The 16,680-nt window shown below is 45.1% G+C and overlaps 1 non-coding gene across 1 annotated transcript; it reads right to left on the bottom strand.

The window, feature by feature from the left end:
- Positions 1 to 6,895: 6,895 nt before the first annotated feature.
- On the bottom strand, positions 6,896 to 6,962 carry LOC119256423 (small nucleolar RNA SNORD29). Its single transcript, XR_005127758.1, has one exon. It is a non-coding gene; the product is annotated as a small nucleolar RNA SNORD29 (small nucleolar RNA).
- Between the last annotated feature and the right edge of the window lie 9,718 nt (positions 6,963 to 16,680).

Below are 16,680 nucleotides of genomic sequence, written 5' to 3'. Positions count from 1 at the left end.
AGGAAGGGTGTGGGAGGGTGAGAGGATACACCAGAGACAGAGTGGGGAGCAGAACAGGCAGACTGAAGAAATACACTGCTGAGGGGAGCAGCGGGTGAGACAGGAGAGGTCCACCGCGCCACGTGGGAATCTCCCCAGCCGGCCAGGATTGAACCCTCCCGCAGAGGCTGCGGACAGCTTCACAGCACCGCGCTCAACCGCCTGTGCCACCAGGGAGGCCCCGAGATAGGAGTGTTCTTAAGCCCTAAATGTCGAGTGAAGTGTGTGCTAACACAGTCCTAAATCAGGAAAAATAGGAAAAGGCGAATATAAAAAGTGAGAAAGAGTGAGGGGCATTTAGAATAGGATAAGGAGTGGCGTGAAGAGGGTGAAGCCTTGCAGTTGTAGGAGAGGTGGCCTCATGAACTTAGAAGTGGAGACAGTGTTATTTGGGGGCTGGGCCTGAGATTGGAGCAGCTAAACTGTGCCCTGCGTGAGCAGCACACACCTGGTCTCGGAGGACCTTGGAGGACAAGCTCGCGGAAGGAGGCAGAGAGATCCCAGAGGTCCAGGTGTTGCACTGGGGAAAGACAGTTTGGCTCAGTGCAAAGAGCCACATCTAAAACCCAGCCACACTGTCAGCTGTGAGCCCCAGAGTGGGCCAAGGAGACCCCTGCTCCAAGGTCTGGGTCAGCTTAAACAGGACTCAGCAGGCAAATTGAGCTTGGTATGAAGCCGGGCTTTTCCACAGCAGGCAGTGTGGTTAAGCACATGATAGAACACACTCAGAGACGCCCCGAGGCAGAGAGGTCTGGAGGCCTCTGGCAGATAGCTGCCAGTTAGGCAGCAGACAAGATGAAGTTGAGTCAGACACGTATGGTTTCCAGGCCCTGCTCCCCCATACGCCAGCTGTGCAGGCTTGCACAATTCCTCCAGCCTTTCCCAGGGGCAGGTCTCCTCCTCCCTATGTCCCCCCTTCTTTCCCTGTGCAATGAAGTTATTTAGGGCTCATCTTCAGCTTGCATGCCCACGAACAGCCACAGTAGCCTGCGTTCATTCTAACTGGTCAGCAGTCAAACCACACCAGCTGTCTCGTGTTTTGAGTGATTCCCTGGGTGTAACAATGCCTATCTTACAGGGCTATTTGGAAGGAGAACTATAAATAATGTTATAGAGCAAACCCTAACCAGGCATAGTAGGTGCTTAAATGAACAATACTATTACTATTCTTTTGTGTAGAAGAACTGGCGTGTAGGCCAGAGGTGTGGGGGTGAGAGGTTTCACCAGAGACAGAGTGGGGAGCAGAACAGACAGATCTACTGAAATACTCTGCTGAGGGGAGCAGCAGCAAGACAGGAGAGGTCTGCTGTGTCGTATGTTGGTCACCCCCCTGGCCCCGGTTGAAACTCGGGCCTTAGTGGTGATGGTGCTGAGACTTAACCCCTAGGCCACCAGGGAGGCCCTGTTATTATTTTATTAAAATAGTTGACTATTTGAACGGTTGCTATTGGGGCCTGAATTGCGTACCCCTCCTCCAAATTCATATGTGGAAGCCAAACCCTCAATGTGACTTTGTTCAGAGACAGGGCCTTTAAGGAGGTAAGTAAGGTTAAAAGAGGGCCTAAGGGTGGGGCCTTAATCTGATAGAACTGATGCCTGATAAAAAGAGGAAGAGACAGCTGAGCAAGCTCCTCCCACGCAGGGGCAAGCCCACGTCTGTGTGAAGACTCGAGGAAAAGACAGCCTGCTGCAGGCCAGGGAGAGACAGCTCACCAGAAACCAGCCCTGCTGGAACCTTGACCTTGACCTTGGACTTGGGAAAAAATAAAGTTCTGCATTTTAGAGCCCAACCTGGTACTCTGTTATGGTGGCCCAAACTGACAGATGTGCTAACCTGTTAACATTTGGAGACCACATTGGCGACATTTGGAAAACAGTTGACTTGTTTCAGCTCTAAATTTAGAACTGAATCTACTTGAATTAGAATTTATTTTACTTGATGAACCTAAACAGAAACAGGGCACATCTCTGACCTATAGATAAAATGCAGGACAATTCTTTTATAGGGAATTCGGTGCAATTATTGAGAAAAATCTAAGAAGGAGACTCCTGATCTCACCTAACTCACCAAAGACCACTCCTTTCTCCTTGAGAGCAAGGGAGAGCCTTTAATTGGGTTGCAAGTCTTGTTCTGTTTTTTTCTGGGCTCAAAAGAAAATGTCAGAATACACTTAGGTAGAAAATATCTCTGGACGTATATACAAGAGAAGGGTAATACTGTCTTCAGGAGGGGAAGAGAAGACCAAGACCGATTTTTTTCCAACAATATTTCTGTACTTTTTTTAAGTTTTAAAGGAAGTATTTCACCCCTGAAAAATACTATTTTCGGGCCTCCCTGGTGGTGCAGCAGGGTAAGCTCAGCGCTGTGAAGCTGTCCGCAGCCTCTGCAGCATGGGTTCGATTCCTGGCCGGCCAGGGAGAAACCCATATGGCGCAGCAGACCTCTCCTGTCTCCCCACTGCTCCCCTCAGCAGTGTATTTCGGTCGATCTTCCTGTTCTGCTCCCCGCTCTGTCTCTGGTGAATCCTCTCACCCTCCCACGCATCTGGCCTGTACCCCAGTTCTTGTATAAATTAAAAAAAAATACTATTTTCACAGCATTTTTAATTCCTCTTGAATTTTGAGCGTGCCTGGAAATAACATTCCAATTTAATTGAAAAGGAAGAACAGGAGGAGGAAGTGGGGAGAAGTGGAAGGAGGAGGAAGGAATGATTCAGGGGAGAAGAACCAGCTTAGTTTGGAAACAGAGCAAACAAAAAAGAGGACTTCCGAGAAGTTACACAGCAATTTTTACCATGGATTTCACATTTTGGGATTCTTTCCCACTAGTAGAAAACCCTTTTTGGAAGAGCAATAGATTGAAAAGGAGACAGACACTGCTGCCTAAGTGTTTATGTGGGTGACCTGCTTTCTTGCCACCCCAGCCCCACCACACCAAGACTCCAGGACCCCAGAACCCCCCTCCTTCTGTAACAGGGTGGTCCCCAGGAAAGGGGGAGGTTCCCTGCCCCACCCAAGGGAGGGTGGAGCTGAGCAGGAAGAGGAGAAGCTGCAGAAGAGACTAAGGAAGGAAGCAGAATGGAGCCAGGAGACCTGGAGGAGGCGCGTGGATCCTAGAGACACGTGAAGAAACTGCACTTGTCTTTTGGTCGTGGACTGGGTGACACAGATGTGGGTGACACCCATGGGGAGGTGACAATGGCAGCTTTTATCTTGATGTTGATTTTGCTCTTTTCCTTCTGGGCTTGTCTGATTGTTTCTGACTCTTTTCTGTGGGTCCCCACTGGAAGATGCTTTAGACTTGGGGCAGGCCTTGGGGCCTTGCTCTGGGCCGATCCCATATGGATGGAATTTTACCCACGAGGGGACGGGTAACTTTGGGTGCTTCATTTAGAAACTAGACTCTTTGCCTTACCTGTGTTGTTTCCTAGTTTTTATTAAAGTTCCTTCCCATAAAAGTCTCATATGTTTTGGGCCTCCCTGGTGGCGCAGCGGTTGAGCACTGGGTTGCGAAGCTGCCCGCGGCCTCTGCGGCGCCGGTTCGATCCCCGGCTGCTCCCCGGCCACCTGAGGAGGGTCCCCCATGGCGCGCAGACCTCTCCTGCTGCCCGCTGCTCCCCTCAGCAGTGTCCTTCGGTCCTTCTGCCTACTCTGCTCCCCGCTCTGGCTCTGGTGAATTCTCTCACCCTCCTGTGCTTCTGACTGTACCCAGTGCTTGTATAAACAAAACAAACAAACAAATAAATGAATAAATAAATAAAACATGCCTCTATTAAAAAAAAAAAAAGTCTCATATGTTTTGTGTTGATGCGGCGGATGGCAGAACCCATGTAGAATAGGCAGGTTTGTGGGGTTTGGGCTGCCCCTCTCCCTGTCCTATAACACTTCCTCACACCATCTTCATTGACTTGACTGTTCTGTCCAAACAGTCACTCCTTTTTCACATTTGCATATCACAGGGAGCCTCGTGCTGAATCCACACATTCTCACGCACTAAGACAACTCCGCATTCCAACTGTGACTAACCAGAAAAATCCTCCAGTCAGAGCCAAGCTCCAGCTTTCTGGCTATTTGATCTGCAGCGAGAGGTGGGCAGCATGGCCTGTGGGACGGAGCAAGTGCTTAGAAATGCCTCTTTTCAGAGATGTTAAGACAGCATTTGGCCTTGATCCCAACACTTGTCAGAAAGAGCCTGTGATAAATTAAATTATAGCAAATGGAAATCGTGAACATTAGGAAATTGTGTTTAATTGGCTGCCCCGGTTAAAGACTTGGCAAAAACGTCCACTGGCAACAAATGGAAATGTGCAGAGCTGGGAGCACACAGAGTCCAGGCCCTGTGCTCCCAGTCACAGACAGCGGTTTTGTTCTGTGTAATTCAGCTTGAATAGGCAACCAGCAAAGGCACCAACTGTCCTACTTACAATGAGGAGGGACGGGCCTGGCCTGAGGGAAGAGAAAGGGCGGTTCTGACCACACTGGCCACTTTCCCCTGGTTCCGGGTAGTGTCCCAGCCTGGGGGTGGGGGGTGGGGGGTGGAGCACAGTGGACTCCAGTGGAGGACTCTGGGTGCTTTAATGATAGGAGGGACCGCAGGGACCACCCCTGAGAGGGGAAATCCTAGACTGTTAAATTACTAACAAGGATGTAAAGCAATGGTACTTCAAGTAAAAAAAAAAAAACAAACACACAAACATTCCTATGGAGAAATATTCATGAGGAAATGTCTCCATTTTTAATTTTAACATATAAAATAGAATTGTGAAGCACAGAAAACAGAAGAATACACTTTCAAATATCAGTCATAAGGAAACATTTCTAAAGGTAATTTCAGATGCCTTTTATACTGGGAAAATAAGAGCCTTCCTCTTACTGAATGAACTTAGCGTGGAAGCAGAATCCTCTAAGTAAGACTTCAAAATTCAAACACGGGAAGACACCTTTTGTTTGGACTAAGCTGTGCTCATCAGCTTCATATTTAGACATTCAATTAGAAATGGGAAGGAAATAGTTTTGAGGATGGAGTTTGCTTTTAGATCTATGCAGCTTTAGGGAGTAGTGGTTTTCTTTGGTGACTAGAAAAATGAGAGTAGAATATTTACAGGTGAAAATGCTCTTTTTAATTCTAAAAGAAAATTTTCTAAATAATTTCAATAAGTGGAAGAAAATATAGCTCTACTAGTCTCCTGTCAAGCACTTCGTTTTCCCTCAAGGCCTCCAGCTACTGTGCAGCCGGGAAGGCATATTCACCAGCTGGGTCTGTTATAGGACAGGGAGAGGGGCAGCCCAAACCCCGCAAACCTGCCTATTCTAAATGGGTTCTGCCATCCGCCGCATCAACACAAAACATAGGAGACTTTAATGGGAAGGAACTTTAATAAAACTAGGAAACAATCCAGGAAAGGCAAAGAGTCTAGTTTCTAAATGAAGCACCCAAAGTGACCCGTCCCCTCGTGGGTAAAAGTCCATCCAAATGGGATTGACCCAGAGCAAGGCCCCAAAGCCTGCCCCAAGTCTAAAGCATCTTCCAGTGGGGACCCACAGAAAAGGGCCAGAAACAACCAGACAAGCCCGGAAGGAAAAGAGCAAAATCAACATCCAGATAAAAGCTGCCATGGTCACCTCCCCACGGGTCTCACCCACATCTGTGTCACCCAATCCACGACCAAAAGACAAGCGCAGTTTCTTCACGTGTCTCTAGGCTCCACGCGCCTCCTCCAGGTCTCCTGGCTCCATCCTGCTTCCTTCCTCAGTCTCTTCTGCCACTTCTCCTCTTCCTGCTCAGCTCCACCCTCCCTTGGGTGGGGCAGGGAACCTGGAACTTCCCCCTTTCCTGGGGACCACCCTGTTACAGGTCCACCATAACAAAATGCCAGATTGGGTGTCTTAAACAACACTGGTTTATTTTTTCATAGCTTTGGAAGCTACAGGTCCAAGATCACGGTGCTGTCAGGTTTGGTTTCTCCTGAGGCCTCTGTCCTTGGCTCTGTCCTTTGTCCTTGGCCTCTGCCCCCATGGGGTCTTTCCTCTGGGCAGGGAACCCCTCATGTCTAAATGGCCTCCTCCTGTAATCATGCCAGCCAGACTGGATCAGCACCCTCTCAAAGGTCCCATTTTAATTTTATCATCTTTTTTTTTTATAGAGGCATGTTTTATTTATTTGTTTGTTTGTTTGTTTATACATGCACTGGGTATAGTCAGAAGCGCGGGAGGGTGAGAGAATTCACCAGAGCCAGAGCGGGGAGCAGAGCAGGCACACAGGACCGAAGTACACTGCTGAGGGGAGCAGCGGGCGGCAGGAGAGGTCTGCGCGCCATGTGGGTCTCTCCTCCGGTGGCCGGGGAGCAGCCGGGGATCGAACCGGCGCTGCAGAGGCTGCGGGCAGCTTCACAACCCAGCGCTCAACCGCTGCGCCACCGGGGAGGCCCCTTTTTTTTTGGAGTTTTAAAAAGGAAATTTATTCAGCAATGAAGGCTAAAAAGATTGTAGGATGATTTGAACAGCTGAGTTGTACAAGAATTCTTCAGGGCCACCAAACAGGAAGATAGGTGGAAAATAGCAGGTCTCCACACCACACTCACAAGAGGCTCCATCTTTTGCATCAGTCCCTAGAAGGCCTGTCTCCAGGTACATCTTAGCTCCATCTCCTCATGTTCACACTGTGTCTTGTTTCTTCAAACCTCAGCTTCAGTCTGGAGTTGAGCAGACACATGGCTCCTCTGAAATCATTTCTGGCCCCAGACAAGGAGCTGGACCTTTGAACAAACAAGCAGGTTACTGGGAATAGTACCCAAGAAACATAAAACTGAAGGTATAAAAAGTTTCTTACCTACTTTTCCAAAACTTGTCTTCTCCAGTTTCTCAGGTATTCATGTATTTTCATTGTGTGAATCACAGTGAGCTAGTTTGATTCATTACAGAAACTTAATCACCTGAAAGCCACTTGTAGGACACAGTCACATTCTGAGACACTGGGCCTCAAATCTTCAACATCTATTTTGTGAGGACACGTTTCAGCTGGTAACAGGGGGTGGTGACACCTGTACCTTAGTCCAATTTACTCCACTTAGCTAATTTAAAGAGTTGCTTCGGTGCCTCCCTGGTGGCCTAGGGGTTAAGTCTCGGTGACAGTCTCAGTGCTATCGCTGCTAAGGCCTAAGCTGAATTCCCAGCCAGGGAGGTGACCCACATGGCGCAGCAGACCTCTCCTGTCTCGCCCACTGCTCCCCTCAGCAGTGTATCACAGTAGATCCACCTGCTCTGCTCCCCACTCTGTCTCTGGTGAATCCTCTCACCTCTACACCTCTGGCCTACACCCTAGTTCTTCTATGCAAAAAATAAAATAAATAAATAGTTTCCTTTGGACAAATGTGGAGTCAGGCCTTCTGTGCTTCTGTCTGCTCCTCTCCAGAGTGGCCATGGGTGATGTGGGAGTATGTACTTACAGGACCCTGTGGGTGCAGGTGGTCTGGCTGTCACTGGTCTGTCCTGTTCTCTCTGCCGAGACCTGGACCAATGCCTCCCCTGGCCCAGTGAGAGCTGAGATGTGCTGAGATGTGCCAGACTCCATCTGGCCGTGGAGATGGTCGCCTGATACTTCCAGTTGGCACCTGTCCTGGTGTTCTTGATCCTGGGATCCTAGCTGAGCTGACTTGTTGGTCTACCTACACACTCAGAAAGTCCATACCTTCTACTCCAGGTGTACAGGAAGTTCTCATTCCCCTGTATGTCTCCGGAAGCATCAGGCTTGTTATAGGACAGGGAGAGGGGCAGCCCAAGCCCCGCAAACCTGCCTATTCTAAATGGGTTCTGCCATCCGCCGCATCAACACAAAACATATGAGACTTTAATGGGAAGGAACTTTAATAAAACTAGGAAACAATACAGGTAAGGCAAAGAGTCTAGTTTCTAAATGAAGCACCCAAAGTTACCCATCCCCTTGTGGGTAAAAGTCCATCCATATGGGATTGGCCCAGAGCAAGTCCCCAAAGCCTGCCACAAGTCTAAAGCATCTTCCAGTGGGGACCCACAGAAAAGGGTCAGAAACTACCAGACAAGGCCGGAAGGAAAAGAGCAAAATCAACATCAAAATAAAAGCTGCCATTGTCACCTCCCCATGGGTCTCACCCACATCTGTGTCACCCTGTCCACGACCAAAAGACAAGCGCAGCTTCTTCACGTGTCTCTAGGCTCCATCCTGCCTCCTTCCTCAGTCTCTTCTGCAGCTTCTCCTCTTCCTGCTCAGCTCCATCCTCCCTTGGGTGGGGCAGGGAACCTCCCCCTTTCCTGGGGACCACCCTGTTACAGGCTCACCTACTCCCAGATTCTCATGGTGTTAGGGGGAAAAGGTGGCACCTCGCTCCCCAGACCCCAAGTGTTGTGTTAGATGTCACCTACTACCACCCTCCTCTCCGTATTCACTTCTCTCTCTCTCTCTCTCTCTCTCTCTCTCTCTCACATACACACACACACACCCACATACACACACACACCCACACACACACAGTTACAGGGAGTGGGGGACAGAGTTCAAGAATCCTTGTTTTGGCTTCTTTACTTTCCTTGTCTCCCTTCGGTCACTTGAAAAGAGACATGGTCTCGCTCTTTTCCCTCACTACATCTCCCCTGCCAACCAAGGGGCTTCTTTTTTTTTTAATTTTTAGCCCCAGATCCAGGCCCGCTCTCACTCTCACATGCAGTTTTCTAATTTGATAGTCAAATCTGAGAAAGAACCTTGTTTCTGTACTGAGTATTAGCTTTCTTCCTGAAGCTTAAAAATGTAGTTTCAGTGAAGCCAATAGGAAAATAAAGCTTACAGGACACGAGTGATTACTAAATGCATTTGAATTGCAGGCGACCTTTGAAAAGGTGGGGGCTCAGGAGCACTGACCTCCCCTGCCTCTGTGCCCCACCCTTCCCTTCACTCCCCATGAATCAGTAGTGGGCACCTGGTTTGTTTCCAGCTCTGGGCTATTTTGAATAATGCTGTGAACATTTGTGTTCAGGTTTTTACAGGATGTGTGTGTCCATTTTTCTGGAGACTATGAACCTAGGGATGAAATTGATGGGCCATATGATAGTTCTGTTTAAATTTGGAAAATTATGGAAAAACTATTTTCCATAATAGTTGCATCATTTTTCATTCCCATTAGCAGTAAAGGAAACTTCCAATTTCCCCACATCCTTGTCAACATTTGAAATTGTATGTCCTTTTTACAGTAATCATCACTAAGAGCTTTCTTATTGTGGTTTGATTTGCATTTCCTTGGTGGCTAAAGATGTTGAGAACCTTTTCATATGCTTATTGGCCATTTGTAGGTCTTCTTTGGAGATGGAAGGTCCCCTGCTATTTTAGTCTATTAAGATCCCCTGCTGTTTTTTTGTTATTGAATTGTAAGTGCTCTTTGTGTTCTAGATTCCTCTTTTATCAGATTTATAATTTCCCAAAAATGTTTTCCATTGTGCAAATTTTCATTTTTATCATGGTTTCTAATTCTGGACTTTTATTTTCTGACTGCTTTGCTTCTTTTCATCTCCAGTTAAAGTATGTTTGAAGAATTCAGGATATGGAAGAAGAAGACCTAATCCATTTCCCTCCCTCTTCAGATTATAAAACTGATGAATAAAAAGACTCATGTTCCACAGCTGGTTGGTGGCAGAAAGGGGATTATTATGGTGGTGTGGTAATTTATAGCTGAAGAGGTGTGATACTGTAACAGGGTGGTCCCCAGGAAAGGGGGAGGTTCCCTGCCCCACCCAAGGGAGGGTGGAGCTGAGCAGCAAAAGAAGAAGCTGAAGAAGAGACTGAGGAAGGAAGCAGGATGGAGCCAGGAGACCTGGAGGAGGCGCATGGAGCCTAGAGACACGTAAAGAAACTGTGCTTGTCTTTTGGTCGTGGACTGGGTGACACAGATGTGGGTGAGACCCGTGGAGAGGTGACCATGGCAGCTTTTATCTTGATGTTGATTTTGCTCTTTTCCTTCCGGGCTTGTCTGGTTGTTTCTGACTCTTTTCTGTGGGTCCCCACTGGAAGATGCTTTAGACTTGTGGCAGGCTTTGGGGCCTTGCTCTGGGCCGATCCCATATGGATTTTACCCACGAGGGGACGGGTAACTTTGGGTGCTTCACTTAAAACTAGACTCTTTGCCTTACCTGTATTGTTTCCTAGTTTTATTAAGTTCCTTCCCATTAAAGTCTCCTATGTTTTGTGTTGATGCGGCGGATGGCAGAACCCACTTAGAATAGACAGGTTTGCGGGGTTTGGGCTGCCCCTCTCCCTGCCCTATAACAGATTTGGCGACCACGAAGATTTAGGACAGAGCCATCCGTGGTTAGTCAGCCCCATGGGGAAATTGGGCTTCCCTATGGCACTGGCTACCATAAGCGCAAATGTGATTTTTGGTTTCTCCAGTGTGTTTGTTTCCTATGCCGATTTGCTGTTGAAAAACTGGCTTGGGCTTTGTGAAGATCTGTGTGTCTGTATGTAATTTGTTTGTAGTGACTTTCTAAGACATTTGATTTTGTGGAAATTGTTCTGTGCCAGTTTTACTCAAAAGATTAGGCAGTACATTGGACCATGTGGCCAGATCAAAGATGGCGTCTGAGGCCACTTGGAACTTTTTTTTTTCTTTCTTTTTGTAATCTCTGCTGTCTCATTAGCATTTCTAAAGGCAATAATGGTTCTTCAGTGGTATGTTGCTTTGTCTTTGACTACTTCCTGCCCTGTGTCTGACCGGTTTTTGCAAGCCAACTGTGGAGAGGTGGTGTTTTAATTAGCAAATGTATGCCTGGGTGTTAAGGAAACAGTAGCCTTAAGCAGTAATTGGTAATCGCTGGTATCCTTGATGGATTCTTGGAGATAACTTGAATTTTTGCAAAGTCTGGATCAGAAAAATTAACAAGATTTTGTCTGAGTCTGAAAGGATTTGCTGCTGTGAATTTTATCTACACAATTTGTTTTGGGCATGTTTGCCATTTTGAATACTGGATTTGTTCAATTGCTGGTGTAAGACAAGATTCTAAGTTTCTGCTTCCTACTGAGGAAGGTCTGTTATGGAAAGCACTCTTTAGGGTGCATCATGTAACTGTACCAGGTTTTCATACCTGTGTTGTTGTTGTCCCTCCCTAGTGTGGGGGAGGGGTAATCCGTGCTTAGATGTTTAATCTGCTCTTTCAGCTTCTGTCCCAGAGTGGCTAACAGAAGTAAGGAGATGACTCCTTTTAATTGAAAGTTAATTACTGATATTTTGATTTTGCTTTTTCAGGTTCTATTCCAGGAAACCCAAGGAGTGCCTGCTTGGTGGCTAACAAGAGATGACTCCTTTGCTTAAAAGTTAACTGTTATTTTTATTCTTTCAGCTGCTGTACAGAATACCCCAGGATTGACTTTTAATAAAAAGTCTTCAACACTGAAAACCCTAAGGTGATAAACAAGGTCATGTAACTCTTGTGATTAATAAAACTTTTCCTTCCTATTTCCAAAGTCTTAGGTTTGCAGGATGACAACTGGAAATTTTCTGCCAGCAACACTCCACATTTTTTTTGGACTTTGACATTTTTTTTCTGAGCCTATGGAGTAAAACTGCAGTTACATAACATATTCTACGTGGCATAACAAAAAAAAAACAAAACTGTCTTTGTCTATACGTTGTATGTCTGTATGTCCTTGTGTCTAACCGTCTTGACCTCCAGTGATCGACAAATTGGTATACATGGTGCCCATAGACGTTGAGAAAAAAAAAAAAGGAGTCTCCAGTTATGAGAAAAAAACTAAAAGTTATGGTTTGATTGTCAACATTGTGCTACTGAACTAAGCCGGTGCCTTCACAGAGATTGAATATTGTTGTTTCTGTTACTTTTCTGATATTTATGGCAAAGCTTCCAGAAATCTAAATTCAAGTACAAATTTGGTAGCCTGTCATTTGACTGATGCAAGGAAATTTTGTGGAACCTCAGTAGAGCTCCTGAGACACTCCACGAAGTTTCTCCTTTTCCTCCTGGGAAGACATTACATGAATTTGTTCTATTTGGCTTTTACCTAATGAAGTAAAACTGGAAGGGAAGCATTGTCACTTGGGAAAATGGTAAAACTTTGGTATGTACAAAACGTTAACAGTAGTATCTGGTATGTATGTAAATTGTCAATGGTGATTGTCACCTTGTAATATTGTATAATTCAATTGTTTCACACCTACAGAAATTGTTTCCAGAAATATAGGGAGAAAAGGTCTCAACAGATTCCTATTGATGGAACTGTTGAGAGTAAAAAAAAAAAAAAAAAAAAAAACTTTCCTAAAAAGGACTGAATAGACCTGGAAATACACCTGACATTTACTAAGGTTTCTTTGACATAATACTGGAAATTTTTTATGCATTCTGTCCTGAATCCACGAAGTTTTTGTTTTGTTTTGTTTTGTTTTGAGTAACCAGGATCTGCAGAAAGGTTGTAATTTTTTTTCCAGCAAAACTAACTTGTCACATTTTCTCTCCCCTTGATACCAACACAGCATACAAATAGTGGTAGTAATTTTTGCTACTTATCTCAGAGTCTGTTTTTGCATAACTTCCATAGGGATTTTGTCTGTTTTAACGAAAATTGGACGTGAGTTTGATTGTGTGGCTTTGTGTGGAGTTCTTCCAGAAAGTTGAAAAAGAGCTGAACCAAGAAGAGGAGAACCTGTTTGCCTTGTTTGTAGGGTTCCAGAGACCTCCAAAGAAGGTGAGGAAGCTTGCCTCCATTGGCAGGACTGGACAACCCGGCCAACGAAAATGCCCTGGTACCCTCGAGAAGAGGAAAGCCCAGGTGGAGTCTGATGAGACCAACTTTATACCTGAAGCCTGCATCGACCAGATGCCAACGGTTCGCTCTGATCCTGTATGGAATATTTCAACAAAGCCAGCTAGAAATTGCTGTTGGTTGTTTCTGCCCTGTGATTTTATGCAAAAATGGGAAAAATGGTTTAAAGGTAGATTTAATTTGCAAACTTTTGCTATGCTGTTAAAGTTTGGGATCAAGGTTGAGAGAATTCGTTTTTGCATAAGTTGAACCATTTTAACATTTTTTCCCTGTGATTTTGATATATTTGCTGTCTTGTTTTAGCTAACGCTCCAATTTTTTTTTCTTTTGGCTGGTATAATGGACTATTTTTCAGAATGGAAAACTGTCATACTGGACATTCATGGACAATGCTGCTGACTAATTGTTGCTTCTCTTATACACATTGTAACCCTAAAAAAGACTGTCTCCTAAGACTACACCCTGAGATTGTGCCACCATAGATATGGTGGAATAAAAATTAAAAGGGGGGATTGTAACAGGGTGGTCCCCAGGAAAGGGGGAGGTTCCCTGCCCCACCCAAGGGAGGGTGGAGCTGAGCAGCAAAAGAAGCTGAAGAAGAGACTGAGGAAGGAAGCAGGATGGAGCCAGGAGACCTGGAGGAGGCGCATGGAGCCTAGAGACACGTAAAGAAACTGTGCTTGTCTTTTGGTCGTGGACTGGGTGACACAGATGTGGGTGAGACCCATGGGGAGGTGACCATGGCAGCTTTTATCTTGATGTTGATTTTGCTCTTTTCCTTCCGGGCTTGTCTGGTTGTTTCTGACTCTTTTCTGTGGGTCCCCACTGGAAGATGCTTTAGACTTGTGGCAGGCTTTGGGGCCTTGCTCTGGGCCGATCCCATATGGATGGAGTTTTACCCACGAGGGGACGGGTAACTTTGGGTGCTTCACTTAGAAACTAGACTCTTTGCCTTACCTGTATTGTTTCCTAGTTTTATTAAAGTTCCTTCCCATTAAAGTCTCCTATGTTTTGTGTTGATGCGGCGGATGGCAGAACCCACTTAGAATAGACAGGTTTGCGGGGTTTGGGCTGCCCCTCTCCCTGTCCTATAACAATACTATACCTAAGAATCACATATAATGTTGCAAAACAATGTGACCTCAATCAACCAAAATGCAGGTTTCGATTAAAAGAAAATTATGTTACCAGTTGGGGTTCTTTTGGTTATGAAAGTCAGAAAATTACCCCCAACTTACTTAAGTTAAAGAGGTTACTGACAGAATATTAATAATCAATATAGCTATTATCAGCATTTTCTTATGCATTAAATAAAATATCCATTATTGATAATAATGGTGGGGACCAGAAAAGCTAGGTTACTGGGCACATAATCCAAATGGTGTACCAAGTGAGAGGGAAATAAAGAGAAAAAAAGACAAAGTCCTTGGCTTACAGGAGAGGGGAGTATGGCTTAGACGATACACAAGGTGGCAGAAACGGGAAACTGGCATAATCAATGGAGGGAGACAAAACTAAAGGCATCGAATAATAGAGGATCAGGGAGAGAATTAGACAAGATGAACTTAAATTTGACCAATGTGCAGGGGTGAGGGCTGTCTTCATCTATACAGGCTGCTACAATAGGATATCATAGACTGGATGATTTATAAGTGACAAAAACTTATTTTTCAAAGTTCTGCATGCTGGGAGGTTCAAGACCAAAGCTTTGACAGATTTCGTGTCTGGTGTCTGATGAGGCCCACTTCCTAACACATGATGGAAGGAGAGAGGGAACTGGCTTGGATTTCCTTTACCAGGGCACTAATCCCATTTCCCTGGAGCTTGAGGTTGCTAAGGATCCTTGAGAATAGGAGCAATTTAATTCTGTAGTAGTTTGACTTTGCTCCAAGACCTTGAGTTGTACATGGTACAATCTTGACATCTTGAAAACATGCCAGCGGACATAATCACCTTACAGAGACCTCCTAACACATCACACTGGAGATTAGGTTCCTACATATGAATGGGGGCAGGAGATGGTGGGTGAGTCAACACAGTCACTCAGTCCATTGCAGGACCAAGGAAGCAAATGAAATCTTACAGGGGTTGAGATTTTGACATCACATGATACTAGAGACTAGTATCAATGGAGGCTTTCAGTTCACTACTGATTGTTTACTTTTTAATAAGAAATAACTTTGATTCTTATCAGCCCCAACACGAGATCACCCTGTTTTTTTTTTTTTTTCTTTTTTAAAGATTTATTTATTTATTTATACAAGCACTGGGTATAGTCAGAAGCATGGGAGGGTGAGAGAATTCACCAGAGCCAGAGCGGCGAGCAGACCAGGCAGTCTGAGGAAATACACTGCTGAGGGGAGCAGGGGGCACAGCGGGAGAGGTCTGCACGCCATGTGGGATCCTCACCAGTGGCTGGGGATCCAACCAGCACTGCAGAAGTTGTGGGCAGCTTCGCAGCCCAGCGCTCAACCACTGCACCACCGGGGAGGCCCACACACTAAGTTTTAAAGCACCTGATACTACGTTGGCTTTGGTGGCATCACCCAATATAAGAGGAATCTATGAACTCTTATGTTCATTGCAGCCTTATTTACAATAGCTAAGTTACAGAAACAAGGTAAGTATTCAAGGACAGAGGAGTGGATCCCAAAAAATGTTGTACAGTCAGGGAGAGAGAGAGAGAGAGAGAGAGAGAGAGAGAGAGAGAGAGAGAGAGAGATATGATGGAATACTATGCAGCTATAAAAAAGGATGATCTCCTGCAATTTGAGGCACATGTATGAAACTGGAAAGGATAATGCTAAGTGAAATAGTCAGAAGGTGAAAGATAAATACTGGATTGTCTCATTTATATGAACATAGAGAAACATAACAAAGTGTCAGTCAAAACCAAATCAATAATAAACTCTTTACATGTGACTGGGAAACTGAGGCAACCAGAGGAGGAGAGTGATGGGGGGGGAGTGGGGGAGGGAGGGGACCCAGTGGAACAAGTGGAGGAATGTGGGGGCACTGGTGGTGGGCAGGGTGTGAAAGTAGATAATTGTACGTGTTTGAACCTATGACCCCCAGAGCAGATACAAAGATGTCAACCACAATACCTCGATAGACATAATTTGGGGGGTGGAGGGAGAAGAATCTTTTCCCTTCAGACTCAGCCTCTGAGCTCTGACCACTGTGTTGCTGTTTGATACGTTCAACAAACATTTAGTAAACCCAAGGGAAATAAAGCAATGGCCTTGCCCTGCCCAAGTGAAAAAGCAAAGACTGAGGATTGCTCCCATGGTTCTTGAACATTCTGAGAAAAGAGATATTTTAATTTTAAAATACAGATTTTTGTATCAGATTGAAAGGAGAAATGTTGGAACCAATGATCAAAATTATGGAAATGAAAATAGAGACTGTTCCAGGAAATAAATTAATATCAATGAGAAAGAAGGAAATAAAAGTGACAAAGAACAAACAATCCTCTCACTAAATAAAGTATGAATGTTTGCATGAGCCAAAGAGCAATAGGAAACCAGGACATGTTATTCCAAAATTAGGAGACATTTGTTTAATTAATATTGGTCGATGCCCTGAATCGCTTTGCTTCCTGTTAGTTTAATCATAAATATGAAACAGGATACAAAATGTTCCTAAGACTGTATTATTCAAATTATCTAGGCAGTTAGACTGTTAACATTGGAGTAGCTCTCAAACATTCTCGACCTTGACCCACAGTAGCAATATATTTCACACGAAAATCTGGATGACACACATTACACATTACAAAATCTAGATTGCACACACACACACACACACACTATAATAAAAGTCCACATTAGCTTTACTCCAGATAA

The sequence above is a fragment of the Talpa occidentalis genome, unplaced genomic scaffold, assembly GCF_014898055.3.
Source record: "Talpa occidentalis isolate TD23 unplaced genomic scaffold, MPIMG_talOcc4v2.1 talOcc4.3, whole genome shotgun sequence".
In the NCBI taxonomy this organism is placed as follows: Eukaryota; Metazoa; Chordata; class Mammalia; order Eulipotyphla; family Talpidae; genus Talpa; species Talpa occidentalis.
This window is presented reverse-complemented; position numbering and strand designations above follow the sequence as displayed.